The following is a 14,738-nucleotide window of genomic DNA, read 5'->3' on the forward strand; positions in this document are numbered from 1 at the left end:
CAGGAGGGGGCAAAGAACCTCTAATCAGAGTAATCAAATCTTCTGCCATTTTAAGCATGTGCTTCTTAGGCACAGACCCTGCTGAACTAGGAGTGACACCAACAGATGCTAAACCTGGCCTGCCCCTGGGAGAAGCCTTGGAAAAAGAAGGAGAGGGCCTAACCACCCTGGGAAGGGAGGGGAGTACAGTAACCTGAGAAGCCCCTTCAGCCTGCCCTGCCTCAAGAGAGGCCACATCCTGCAAAATTAAAGTCTCCCCCTGAGACTCTAAAGAAGTCTCCGTCGGACCCACCGGTTCCACTGAAGCCTCTAAAGAACCGGCGTCCGGACGGACGACTCATCTTGCCTGGGTTTAACTGTTTTGTCTTTGCGCTTCTTGGAAGCGGGCGGAGAATCCGGCGGCATATTATAATTGCACCGCCATCAAGACCAGCCTAGCACAATCTAACCTTCGCTTAATACTGCGCTTATTGAAGCTAGCACAACAGCGACACCGGACCACGTCGTGCTCAGCCCCCAAACACGGAATGCACAAAGAATGATTATCCCTATGCGGTATCTGTTTCCCACAAGAAATACAATTATTCACTTTTTCTGACATCCGTACTACACTGAGGCAAGAAAAACAAAATAATCCCCAACGGGTACTTAGCCAACTTGGATTCGGTCTGAAACTCCGAACTCGAAAAATTTCAGAACGCCGAACGGCACTTGCAACGCTGCTTCTGCATCGGACCATGCGGCAAAAAAGACTGAGGATATGTCGTCGGTCATGCGCTTTTGTACCCTGACGTCCTGATGTCAGTTTTAAGCGCCTTGACCGACGTCAGCCTAATACTTTGGTATTCGGGCCGACCGAGGACAGCGGACTACCCATATGTAAGGACTGCAGCAATGTGAGATGAAGAACATCGGCCACTGTCCAAAACCATCTCCAATCCACTCTGTTATATGCCTCCCCAATTTTCACAAACTTAAAGAAAACAAATCTAAATAAACTGGAAGACTGCTACAACAAAATAGCAAGGTTTGCCACCCCCCCCCCCCCCCATACAAAACACATCATTGTTGAGCTCTTCACAAACTAGGCTGGTTGGAACTCCCAAACCTGTTATACCTCACCCAAAATCCGTCATTCCATCATCTACCAGCTAGACAAATGTCCAGCCCTTAAAAATATAGTAAAACCCTACACTAACAAAAGAACCCTCCACTCATCCAACAAACTTCTTGCAGAAGTCACTAAAGCCAATAATAGCTATGGAAGTGCCTTATTCTCAAATCACATCTACAAAATTTGGAACTCAATTCCCCAGCCCGTTCTTGGCACACCTAACCCTTCCAAATTCAAAATTCTTCTCAAAGCCCATCTGTCTATAAACTGGCTATGCTCCTGCTCAATGCCAGTCTGAGCCCTCAGTTTTATTTTTTTCTAGTCTGATTCATCTTCTCTCTCTCTTCCCTAATGCTTATTTCCGTGCCCATTATTCTTGTTTTCTCCCTTGGATCCTATCTCCAGCTTATTTACTGTTCATTTTTATTATAACTGTTTAACTCTAGTGACGGTATCACCAGACGCCCAGGTAGAAATGTATTAGTATCTTTCTAAATGTGTTGCACTCAAGGACCATCTACTATAATGTATAACATGTTTGACTTACAATCTTACTGCATTATTTGTACTACTGTTGTTGCATCATCTCAGTTCTATATGTACTGCTAATTATTATGTAACCTGTCATCGATTTTGTTTTTTGGTACATCTGTCTATTGCATCATCTCAATTCATATGTATTGCTGCTTATTATGTAACCGCTTGTTTTATATTTTGTTCTGTGTTAACACTGTTTTATCATGTAATTTGAGCTTTTCTCCCCAGGCCTCAGCTGAAAACAGGCCTTTTTGTGGCTCAGTCAGACATTCCCAGTAAACAAATGTTACGTAAATAAATACAATGGTCTATGGCTGCATAACATTCCTCCCTGGGTTGGAGTCTATGGCTGAGATATACCACTGGGTGTTCTCCCTCTGAGGAAACCTGGCTAAGCACAGCCCTCACCCCATAGTTTGAAGCATCCACCTGCACAACAAAATTTTTTTGCTATAATCTGGACTGACTAATACAGGGAATCCTCCCAAAGCTCCTTTAAGCTTCTGGAATGCTGCTCACATGCTGAGGTCCACACTACCTTATCTGGCCCATTCCCCCTTGTCAGGTCTGTGAGGGGAGCAGCTATTGTACTATAATTGGGGACAAACTTTCTATAGTGCCCTGCTGTCCCTAAGAATGCCCTCACCCGCTTTTTGGTAACAGGGGCAGGCCATGCCTGAATGGTTTCCACTTTGGCAGGTTCTGCTCTGATCTTACCACTCCCCACTCTATGTCCCAGGTATGACACCTCTGCCACACCCACCTGATACTTACTGGGCTTAATGGTCAACCCTGCCCTTTGCAGTCTGCCCAGCACCTCCCTGACATGCTGAAGGTGGTCTTGCCAGGGATGGCTGCAGATGGCAATATCATCCAAGTAAGCAAGGCCATAATCTCCTTACTCCTGCTAGGATATGATCCGCCAGCCTCTAGTAAAAGTCGCTGGGGCATTTTTCATCCCAAAGGGCATTTTCGTGGACTCACACAAGCCCAAAAGAAAAAGTCCCAAAGGCTGACATCACTCTAGCGCTGTGAGTCAAAGGCACCTTTCAGTAGACCTTGGTTGATCAATAGTGGTCAGATACTTAGCCCCACCCAGCTTTTCTGAGGCTTCATCTGTCCTAGGCATGGGGTGGCTTCTGAACTGTGTGACTATTTAGTCTTCTGTAGTCCACACAGAACCTGGTGCTGCCAACTTTCTTGGATACCAGCACCACTGAGGAGGCCCAGGGACTGCTGGACTCCTGGAATACTTCCAGTTCCAACATCTCCTGCATCTCCTCCTTCAGAGTCTGTCTGACTCGCTCAGGCACCCTGTAATGGGCCTGCCTGATAGGTCTTTGGGACCCTGTATCCACATGGTGCTCCACCAGGTGGGTGCACCCAGGTTTTCCAGTGAACATGTCCGAAAACTCCTGTAACATTTCTCGGATTTCTTGCACTTGGGTAGGGGATAACCACTGGGCCATTGCTATCCCTTCCATTGAGGTGTCAGTCCGAGCTTCACTGAAGAGATCAGTCACCAGATCCCCCTCAGACTCCTCCTGCCATCCAATGCAAATACTCAGCACAAGGGCCTCCCTATCATGGTACTGCTTCATCATATTAACATGGTACAATTTGTGCCCCTGCCTACTGCCTAGCAACTCTACCATGTAGTTAACATCACTGACCGTTACAACTTTGCAGGGTCCCTCCCAAGCTGCCTGCAGCTTACTGTGTCCGACAGGAATGAGCACCATCACTTGCTGTCTCACAGCATACTTTCTGCCTCAAGCATTCCTGTCATACCAGACCTTTTTCTGCTGTTGGGTTACTGTCATGTTCTCCAGGGCCAAGCCCATGAGCTTCCTAAGCCTTGTCCTGAGGTTTAGGACATATTCCACAATAGACTCCTTGTGGGATTCAAACTCACCCTCCCACTCATCATGAATCAGATCTAAAGGTCCCCTCAACCTATGCCCATACAGCAACTCAAAGTGTGAAAAACCTGTGGATTTTTGGGGTACCTCTCCATAAGCAAACAGATGGGGCAAATATTCGTCCCTCTCTCTCAAACAGGTCTGCAAATGCCCGTAGCATGGTCTTTACTGTATAATTTAACCTCTCTACAAGACCATTAGTCTGGGGATGGTAGGGGTTTGTCTTTAGGTGCTTTACCCCACAGCACTCCCAAAAACAAGCTAGCAGGTCTGACATGAAATTAGCACCTGTATCAGTAAGTATTTCTCTTGGGAAACCTACTTGCTGAAAATCTGTACCAAAGCATTTGCCACTTTCTCTGCCTCTATGGAGGACAGAGCTATTGCCTCAAGGTACCTAGTAGCATGGTCCATTACCACTAGAGTATACTTCTTCCCTGTGGAACCTGGGGTAGTCAGAACCTCCACAATATCCATAGCTACCCTCCAAAATGGCTTCTCACTCACAGGGAAAGGCATCAAAGGAGCTTTGACCTTGTCTCCTGCCTTGCCTAGTTTTTGGCACTGCTCACAGGCTCTCCAGTACCCTGTTGCATCCCTGGCAATCTCAGGCCAATAAAAGTTCTGTATACTACGTCTCTTGGTAGGCTTTATGCCCATATGACCTGCAAAAGGAATGTCAAGGGCTATGGCTAGAAGTGTCAGACAGTAGGCTCCGGGTACTACCAACTGCTGTATTACACCACCTTCTAGTCCTCCCTCAAGGGTACACTATATACAGTAACCCCTTGTTCCAGTATATAGACTCTCCTATTCCTTGAGAATCAGGCGCATCCCTAGCAACCTTCCTCAAGCCTTGTGGTGTCTGAGAGCTGAGCCTGTCTCAACTATCTCTGTGACTTTTCCCAGCTCTCCTTGCACAGGAATTATGGTATCTTTTGACAGAGGTGCCTCACCGTCAGCCTGGGTACTACCACTCACCTCTGTTTTTGCAGTCACCCTGTCCAAGTGAACATCAGTACCGACCAGCACCCATGGCTCATCTTCAGGCTCACTGCTACAGGGTAGCTCCCTCCCTGAATTAGCTATGTCACCAGTCCTGGCTTCAGGGATGTGGTCTGTTTGGATCTTGCCCAGGCTACCAGACCCACATGCCTGTCTCCAAGCCTGTGTGTCACTGCATGCACACAAGCCACTGCATTATCAAAATCACTCCCTATCTGCAGGGATATCTTCAAACACACCTTACTTGCTTCCCTCCTTTTCCACCCTCCCAGTCACGATGAACCCTGGCCAAAGGCATCTGGAATGGGATCCTCCTAAAGCTCTGACTGGAGCTGAATGCGCAAGCAAGTACTGCTCCTCTTTAACCACTGTAGGCTTCATACTGGTTATATCAGAGGCTGTGTCTCGCTTGGCAGTGGCCTGTTTTCCATCCAAGATAGGATACAAACTCTAGTGGTAATTTGGTACCCCTGCCGTCTCCAGGCAACTTACAATAGCATTGTTATTCCCACTTCTTGGCTTCCACACCTTGCCTCCCTAGACATCTATATGCTACATGACCCCACTGGTTACATTTAAAACATTCTACCCTTGATCCTGTCCATGTACCTGAACTAGTGGCTTCCCCTATTACTGCCGGACTCTGTTGGGGCAGTTTAGGCTGCCCACCATGGGTTCCCTTATATCCATGTGTAGCACTGGGTATCCTTTTCCTATGCAGAGATGTCCGGTTGGCTAAACAGAGATTCCCCTTTTCTTCCCCAGTTCATCTGCAGAGCTGCATTCCCTATCTACCAACCACATTTTCATGTCCTCAAGCAAAGTACTAAGGGCTTGTTCCCCTCACCAAAAGTTATTCCAGTCCTTGAGAAATAGTGACCTGACACCCAGTCACCCAAGTGCTTAATTCAGCAATATAAATCACACATACTTTCATCTGCCTTGCATCTATGCTCACAAAACTTTTTTCTGTAAGCTTCAGGTGTTAACTTAAAACAGTCCAATAAACATTTTTAACTGTAGCATAATTTAGGCAACCAGTATCAAGACAGTTTAGAAACAGCAGTTACAGCTTTACCGTGGAGTAAGGGGATCAGAAAACGTACCCAGAGCCCTTTGTCAACATTACCTGTTTACATACACTTTAAATTATATGAATAAAACTATCAAAATTATAACCTTCTGTAAATTGTGGAAGAAATTTACTGACCTTTATTGCTTCTGGGGTTCGGTTATTTCCTTCCCCATTATCTCCATGACCCTGGTGAAGAGTCAGCATCTCCCTCTCCTGCTGACATCAATATAAACTTTACCTTCACCTACAAGCAAATATACCACATAGGTTGTAGAAGATAGAGAAGGAAAGATAAACTCCAGAATGACAGGGGGATGGAGGGAGGGTAACCTGGACTGCAACAGTGAATACACTTGAACATCTACATTTATGGTAAGTGTACACAACTGTACTATGTTCTTCGTGTTTCACTGTTGCAGTCACTACATTTGGGTAGAATCCCAAAGCTATGGTTGGGAGGCTGGAGCTAAACAGCATTAAGAGCGGCTATAAGGCCCTGCAGAACTGCAGTAGCAAAGCCTGCCCTGGATTTAGAGTAGAGAGGCAAATGATAATGCTTTGTAAAGGTGTGAACAGAACTCCAAGTAGCAGCCTCTAGAATGTCTTTGGTTGGTACTCTCCTGAGAAAGGCTGCTGAAGTAGCTGCAGCTCTGGTGGAATGAGACCTAATGCCCTTGGGCACAGGTTTACCATGGTGTAAGTAGCAGAAAAGGATGCAGTGGCTTATCAACTTTGAAATTGTCTGCTTTGAAATAGCCTTGCCTTCTGATACTGCAGCATATGTCACTAGTAATTGCTGTTTTTCTTAGAGCTTTAATCCTGCTCAAGTAGAATCTTAGCTGTCTGTGTACGTCCAAGGAATGCAGAATTCTCTCCCCCTTGTTCTGTGGATCTGGATAAAAGGTTGGCAGATGAATTGTTTGGTTAAGAGCCACACTGGAAACCACCTTAGGCATAAAAGTCAGATTTGTCCTCAGACACACCGTGTCTGGATAAAATATGATAAAAGGCTCTACAGTCATGAGGGCCTGTAGCTCTGAAACTCTACTTGCTGAAGTAATTGCTAGTAGCAGAGCGGTTTTCCATGATAAGAACTTTATATAAGCGGTAGCAGCTGGTTCAAATGGAGACAGGATGAGCTTTTACAACACATAATTGAGGTCCCATGTAGGTAATGGTGATCTCCTAGGAGACCTTAAAATGTTGGCTCCTCTAAGATACTGCTTAAGTAAAGGATGAGAAAAGATGGGTGGCTCTGTATTGTAATGAGCCGAAATGGCAGAAGCACAGATTTTAATTGATGAGAAAGATAGGCCTTTGTCAGGCATCTCAGTTAAGTATTGTAATATCGGAGGAATATTTGGTTCTGCTGCATCAGTTCCTTGTGCTTGACTCTAAGCACAGAATCTCTTCCATTTGTCAGCATAAGATTTTCTAGTACTAGGCCTTCTGGCTTCCAAGATGACATCCATCACAGCTTTACTGAGAGGTGTTTGTATGACTACATGATCAGCCATGCTGCCAGGTTCAGAGTCTGTAGTTGATTGTGCAAGATCTGATTGTTTTTCTGGGACAGTAGTTGTGGTCTTAGAGGCAAGGTCCAAGCTGGGTATTGAGACAAGTTCCTTAGGATTGGGTACCAGTATTGGCGGGGCCAGTCCGGGGCAATTAGTATCATCTTTGATTTCTCTTGTCTGACTTTTAGGAGGACCTTGGGGAAAAGAGGCAGAGAAGGAAAGGCGTAAACTGATAGGTTTTTCCAACTGAAGGATAGGGCATCCACTTTCCATGCTTGTCTGTGATAAGTCCTTGTGCAGGAACTTTTCAATTGATAACTTTGAGGAGAGGCAAACAGATCTATGTCTGGGCTCCCCCCTTTTCTCTGTTATCATGCTGAAGACTTGTGTATTTAGTTTCCACTTGTGAGGCTCCATAAGGTTTTTGCTTAAATCATCTGCCAGAGTGTTTTGTTTTTCTGGCAGGAATTGAGCTTGAAGATGTATTTGGTAGTTCAAAGCTGTGACCCACAGTGCCATGGCTAATCTGCAAAGGGGGTATGAGTGTGTGCCCCCTTGCTTGTTTATACACTACATGACTGTGGTGTTGTCCATCTTTATCAGTAGTTGTCCTGGATGAATTAAGTCCTTGAAGGCTGTTAAGGCATTTTGAACAGCTAGCATCTCTTTCTGGTTGATATGCAGATGCATTTGTTTTGGTGTCCATATGCCCTGAATGCATCTTCCTGCCATGTGGGCCCCCCCAGGCATAATCTGAAGTGTCTGCTGTTAAGGTTTGGCTGGCAGGGGGTAGAGTGAAGGGCTGTTCCATGTTTTGGTGACATGCCTTTGCCCACCATAGAAACTCCTGTTGCAAACAGGGAATGAGAGGAATCACTGTTTCCAGACTTAGAATGTTGACTCCATAAACCTTTTAGGTACCATTGCAGTTTCCTCATATGCAGTCTTGCATATGGAATCAGTAGGAAGCAGGATGCCATGAAGCCCAGAGCCTGCAGAATTTGTCTTGCAGAAGACTGTTTTATTCTTGACATCAGTTTGAAGTAAGTAGTCAGTTGCCTTTGCTTGTCTGGCGTGAGGTAAGCCATCTGGGCAATTGTATTCAAGCTTGCACCCAGGAATGTTATCTTTTGAGAGGGTACTAGTTGTGATTTCTTTTCGTTTATTGTGTACCCTAGGCATGTTGGAAGCCTTTTCACAAATGACAGGTGTCAAAGAAGAGTGTCCTTGTTCTCTGCTTGAATGAGACAGTCGTCCAAGTAAGAATATATTTGTATACTTCTTTGTCTGCAAAATGCAATTACTGGTGCCAGGCACTTTGTAAAGACCCTGGGCGCAGTAGATAAGCCAAAGGGCAGTGCAGAGAATTGGTAATGCATTAAGCCAGCCTTGAATCTGAGGTATCTTCTGCACGACTGTCTTATTGGGAACATGCAGGTATGCCTCTTTTAGGTCTAAAGTCACCAGCCAAGCATTCTTGGCCATCCTGAGCAGAAGCTGCTGCAAAGTCAGCATTTTGAATTTTGGAATGTCCAGGTATGTGTTCAAAATCGATAAATCCAGTATTGGCCACCAGGCCTTGTCCTTTATGGGTACCAAAAACAGTCTTGAGTAAAAACCTTTTTCCCGTTCTGGTACTGTCTGAATGGCCCCCATATCCATGACGGATGTAACCTGTTTCTGCGCCTCTGCCCATTGATTTTCTGGCAGATCTGGCCAACCATTTGCCACTGGCAGAGTGTGGAAATGGAACCTGTATCCCTGTGATACGATATTTAGCACCCACTTGTCCTGGGTTATTAACTGCCAATTTTGAGCAAAAAGTGCTAATTTTCCCCCTATGGGTGCTGCCAAAAGATAAGTGCTTGGTGTAGACACGGGGAAGTCACTGGGATTGTTTTCTGTAGGTTTGAGCTTTATCTCCTCCAGATTTGGAGGTGGAAGCACCCCATTGCTTTGACCTGTATGAATCTTGCACCTGGTATCTGGAACCCTTAGGGTGTCTGGATTTGCCCCTTTGAGCTCTGTCTGGCACAGGAAAGGACCAAATTTTTGTAAGCCAGTGTCTACTGAATCTTGGTGGCTGTACTTGTAAGAAGTCTTTAACAGTTTGCATAGACTTAGCTTTGTCTTCCATTTTCTTTAAAACCTCTTCTGCCTTAATACCAGAGAATCATGCTGTAAAGGTGCATCTAGCAATTTAGCTTTAACATGATCAGACAAATTTTGTTCCTTTAACCAGGCATGCCTCCTAATTACAGATCCAGTAACTGCGGCCCTGCAGGAGGCCTCAAGGAATCAAAACCACATTGCAAAGTATGCTTTCCAATTTGTTAAGCTGCATGCAATAATTCCTGCAATTTAGTATTTTCTGCACATTCTGAAATCAACACCATTTTCTGTTTCAGCAATCCCATAACATGTTGTTGGTACTTAAGCATATGAAATTGACAGTTTAAGGCCCTGATCGCCAAGGTTGCAGATGTATAAACCTTGTATCCCCATCTGTCCAGTGCCCTTGAATCTCTGTCAGGGGAGGTAGGATTTTTTTGCTGTTGAGGCCTTAACTGCCTTTGGACCCTGTGAAATAGTTTCAGGATCAGCAGCAGGGTTTCTAAATAAAAATGTATGAGTCAGGGACCCTGTAATATCTGTCAGGCTTACTGGGAGCCGGAGGTAAGGAGTCAGGGGTCAAGCTTGACTCCGAAAACACATCATCCACAATGTCTAAAGCAGGGGGAATGGCTAAAGGCCTGTGCTGAGGGAGAAGAAGGAAATCCCAGAGCCTCTTTTTTGATACTGAGAAGTCTTGACTCTCCCAGTGAAAATGCTCCCTCAAAGTATGCAAGGTTTCTCCAAATGAATAATCCTCAGGAAGAGAATGCAGATGGAATAGATTCCTCAGCATCAGAATCCTCATAGGGAGGTATAGAGAATTCCTGATCAGAAGAAATAGAAACCTGATCTGAAGATTCATAATCTGTGTCTTGCCTAGGCCTGTTATCTGGAGGGGGATGGGTAGCCCTGATCAAGGTAATAAGGTCTTCAGTCATTTTGATCATCTGCTTTTTAGGCAGAGAGGCCTGTGCACGTGGCTCATGCGTCAGTTTTTTAGTTTTAGAAGTTGCTTTTGTCTTTGGTTTTGCAGCTGTCGTCGGTTTGATATACAAATGTTGAGGTCTGAATACACCCTCAGAAGCCGGTGCCTGCTCAGCGGCTCCGGACCCATCTGAGGAAGATGCATCCATCAGTCCAATACCTTGATTATCTTGTGGCATGCCGGACTTCACATGGGTGTCGGTAGAGGCCTGCGACTCGAAGGTAGCGGGTATCAGGGGCTGCAAAAGCGCCTCACTGAGTACCTTAGGACTGCCTTAGGAGAAGCTTTGTCGTCGGTTTTGGATCTCGACTGCCTTTCTCTGTCCTTATCTTTGTGTTTTTTATGTACTCTGGTAGTCAGATTGCTATCCAACTTAAATCTGTTTCCAAAATACTTCAATGCAAAAATATACTGGCGCTTAGTGCGTTGGTTAAATCTAGCACAAAACCGACAGCCAGGCACGTTGCAATCAGGGCTTAGGCAAGGAATACAGTATAAATGGAAATCCTTGAGGTATTTGCTTCCCACAAATAATACAATTATTAACTTTTTCTGACATTGGTAAAGAGCAAGAAAAAAGATTCTCCAATGGGGTACTTAGCTTTTGTGAAGACTTCGGTTCTGAAACTTAAACTCAAATATTTCCATAGTCGGCCAACCGGCACTTGCTGTGCGGTGCCCGAAGCAGAAGCATTTCGCAAAAAAGACTAAAGAAAATGGCGTCTGCTGCATGTTTTATACCCCTGATGACCTGACGTCATGGATGAGGAGACAGCAATCGAAGCAGGACCCAAGACTTTAGAATTCAGGCCGACTGAGGGCAACCTGCCAGCAGATTACCCAAATGTAATGACTGCAACAGTGAAACACAAAGAAAATACAGTTTTGTACCTACCATAAATGTAGATGTTCGAGTGTATTCACTGCTGCAGTCATTACACTTGGGTTATCCTGCCGTCAGGTGGTCCCGCAGTCGGCCAGAGTTCCAAAGTCTTGGTCCGGCATCGGTTGCTGTCACTTCTTCCCTGACGTCAGTGCGCCAGGGATATATAAGATGCAGCCGACGCCATTTTCTTCAGTTTTTCTTGCCCCAGATGTCAGGTGCCCCCAAATAGGTAGGCAATACATATTGCTAATAAAACATACAATAAAGGTAAAAACAAAACCTTCAGTTACCAGCAAATACACCACATAGGTAGTATAGGGTTGAAAGGTAAGGTAAGTACCAACTAAGAAAGAGGGGATGGCGGGTGGGTAACCTGGGCTGCAGCAATGAATACACTCTAACATCTACATTTATGGTAGGTACAAAACTGTACTATGTTCATCGTGATTCACTGCTGCAGTCATTACACTTGGGTTGAATCCCAAAGCTGAGTTAGGGTGGCTGGTTCTATATAGAGGATTTGGGGTGGCTATGAGGCCCTGCAGCACTGCAGTGGCAAAGCCAGCTCTGGATCTAGAATAAAGAGGCAAGTGATAATGCTTGGTAAAGGTGTGCACTGAACTCCAAGTTGCAGCTTCCAAGATATCTTTGGTAGGTACACCTCTAAGGTAGGCAGTTGAAGTGGCTGTTGCCCTGGTGGAATGTGGCCTAATGTTACTAGGTACATGTTTGCCATGCTGAGTGTAGCAGAAACGGATACAGTGTCCTATCCACTTTTAAATGGTCTGCTTTGAAATAGCCTTTCTCTGTGATCCTGCAGCATATGCTACAAACAATTGCTCAGTTTTTCTGAAAGCTTTTGTTTTGTCCAAGTAGAAACATAACTGTCTGTATATGTCCAAGGAATGCAGAAGTCTCTCCCCCTTATTCTGGGGATTTGGATAAAAAGTTGGCAAGTGAATAGTTTGGTTAAGAGCCACACTGGATACCACCTTAGGCAAAAATGAAGGGTTTGTTCTTAAAGAAACCCTGTCTTGATGAAAAATGATGAAAGGCTCCAGTGCCATTAGTGCCTGTAACTCTGAGACTCTTCGTGCTGAGGTTATTGCCAGAAGCAGAACAGTTTTCCATGATACATATTTTAATTCTGCTGAATTGGCTGGCTCAAAAGGAGGTAAAGTTAGTTTTTCCAAGACAAAATTGAGATCCCAAGTTGGTGTTGGTGCTCTCCGGGGCAGTCTTAGGTTTTTAGCCCCTCTGAGATACTGTTTTAGCAATGGATGAGAGAAAATAGGAGGATCTGTGTTGTAATGAGCTGAGATGGCAAAGGCGTGGATCTTAATGGATGAAAAGGATAGTCCTTTGTCCAGCATCTCAGTTAAGTATTGTAATATCTGAAGAATATTTGGGACAAGAGGGTCAAAACTTTGAGCCTGGTTCCAGACACAGAATCTCTTCCACTTTTCTGAATAAAATTTCCTGGTGCTAGGCCTCCTGGCCTCCAAAATGACATCCATAACAGCTTTAGAGAGAGGTGTTGTCTGCTTGACTAAGGAATCTGCCATGCAGCCAGGTTTAAGGTTTTGAGCTGACTGTGCAGGATCTGATTGTTTTGTTGAGTCAGAAGGTGCGGAGTTTGAGGTAAAATCCATGGTGGGCCTTGAGCTAAGTTCTTTAAGATTGGGTACCAGTGCTGGCATGGACAGTCTGGGGCAATCAGGATCATCTGTGTTTTTTCTTGTCTGGCTTTTAGGAGTACCTTCGAAAGGAGAGGAAGTGGTGGGAAGCATAAACTTTTAGGCTTTTCCAGCTGAATGAGAGAGCATCCACTTTCCATGCTTGTGTGTGATAAGTCCTTGTGCAGAATTTTTATAGTTGGCAATTCATTGGGGAGGCAAAAGATCTATGTCTGGGCACCCCCATTTTTGTGTTATCATGCTGAATACTTATAGATTTAATTTCCACTCGTGAGGATCCATGATGTTTCTGCTTAAGTCGTCTGCCAGAGTATTTTTCTTTCCTGGCAGGAATTGTGCTTGCAGATGAACTTGACAGGTTAAAGCTGTGTTCCACAAGGTCATGGCTTGTCTGCATAAGGGATAAGAATGAGTGCCCCCTTGCTTGTTTATGTACCACATAACTGTGGTGTTGTCTGTCTTTAATAATAGTTGCCCTGGATGCAGAAGGTCCTTGAAAGCTGTTAGGGCATTTTGTACAGCTAACATCTCTTTTTGATTGATGTGAAGATGCATTTGGTCTGCGGCCCACTTGCCCTCAATACATTTTCCTGCCATATGTGCTCCCCAGGCGTAATCCGAAGCATCTGTTGTTAGTGTCTGCCTGGCTGTGCGTAGAGTGAAAGGCTGTCCCTTGTTGAGGTGACATGTCTGTGCCCACCATCGAAACTCCTGTTGTAGGCAGGGAATTAGTGGTATTACTGCTTCCAAACTGTGACAGTGTTGAGTCCAAACACTTTTTAGGTACCAATGTAATTTCCTCATATGCAGTCTGGCATATGGAATTAGTAGTATGCAGGATGCCACGAGTCCCAAGGCCTGCAGAATTTTTCTTGCAGGGAGTTCGTTTTTTGTTGCCATCAATTGAAAGTACCGAGTCAGTTGTCCTTACATCAATTGAAAGTACTGAGTCAGTTGTCCTTACTTGTCTGGCATGAGATAAGCCATCTGGGCCGTTGTATTTAAGCTGGCACCCAGGAATATTATCTCTTGTGAGGTCACTAGTTTTGACTTCTTTTCATTTACTGTGTACCCAAGGCAAATTAGCAACCTTTTTACAAACGCCTAATGCATTAGAAGAATGTCCTTGCTCACTGCTTGAATAAGGTAGTCACCCAAGTATGGATATATTTGAATTCCTTTTTGTCTGCAAAATGCAATTACTGGTGCCAGGCACTTTGTGAAGACCCTGGGCGCAGTAGATAAGACAAAGGGCAGTGCAGAGAATTGGTAATGCATTGAACCAGCTATGAATCTGAGGTATCTTCTGCAATTTTGTCTTATAGGGACATGCAGGTATGCCTCTTTGAGGTCCAAAGTAACAAGCCAAGCCTTCTTGCCCAGCATGGGAAGAAGCTGCTGTAGTGTCAACATTTTGAATTTCGGAACATCGAGTTAAGTATTTGGAGGAGAAAGGTATAGTATGGGTCTCCAGGCTTTGTCCTTTCTGGGGACCAAGAAAAGTCTTGAGTAAAATCCTTGTCCTTGTTCCTGTTGTGGCACTTTTTGAATATCTCTCATGTCCATGAGGGCTGTAATTTGTTTTTGTGCCTCTGCCCATTGATTTTGTGGCAGCTCTGGCATTCCTTTTAGCCTTGGTAGAGTGTGAAGGTGGAACCTGTAACCTTGAGACACAATATTCAGAACCCATATGCCAATTTCGAGAAAAAAGTGCTAGTTTTCCCCCTAAGGGAGCTGCCAAAAGGTAAGTGCTTGTCATTCGAAGGGGAAAGTCGTTGGGACTGTTTCCTGTAAGGCTCTGACTTGTCTTCACCTCCTTTTGGGGTTGAAGCACCCCACTGTCTTCACCTCCTTTTGGGGTTGAAGCACCCCACTGTCGTGGTCT

The 14,738-nt window shown here is 44.9% G+C and overlaps 1 protein-coding gene across 7 annotated transcripts in view; it reads right to left on the reverse strand.

Annotated features, from left to right (window-relative positions):
* The window catches only part of PARP4 (poly(ADP-ribose) polymerase family member 4), a 2,883,551-nt gene that overhangs the window by 2,699,569 nt on the left and 169,244 nt on the right, over positions 1-14,738 (reverse strand). The window lies entirely within an intron of this gene.

Source organism: Protopterus annectens, chromosome 5.part1, assembly GCF_019279795.1.
Source record: "Protopterus annectens isolate FY-2018-M chromosome 5.part1, PAN1.0, whole genome shotgun sequence".
NCBI classification, from domain to species: Eukaryota; Metazoa; Chordata; order Ceratodontiformes; family Protopteridae; genus Protopterus; species Protopterus annectens.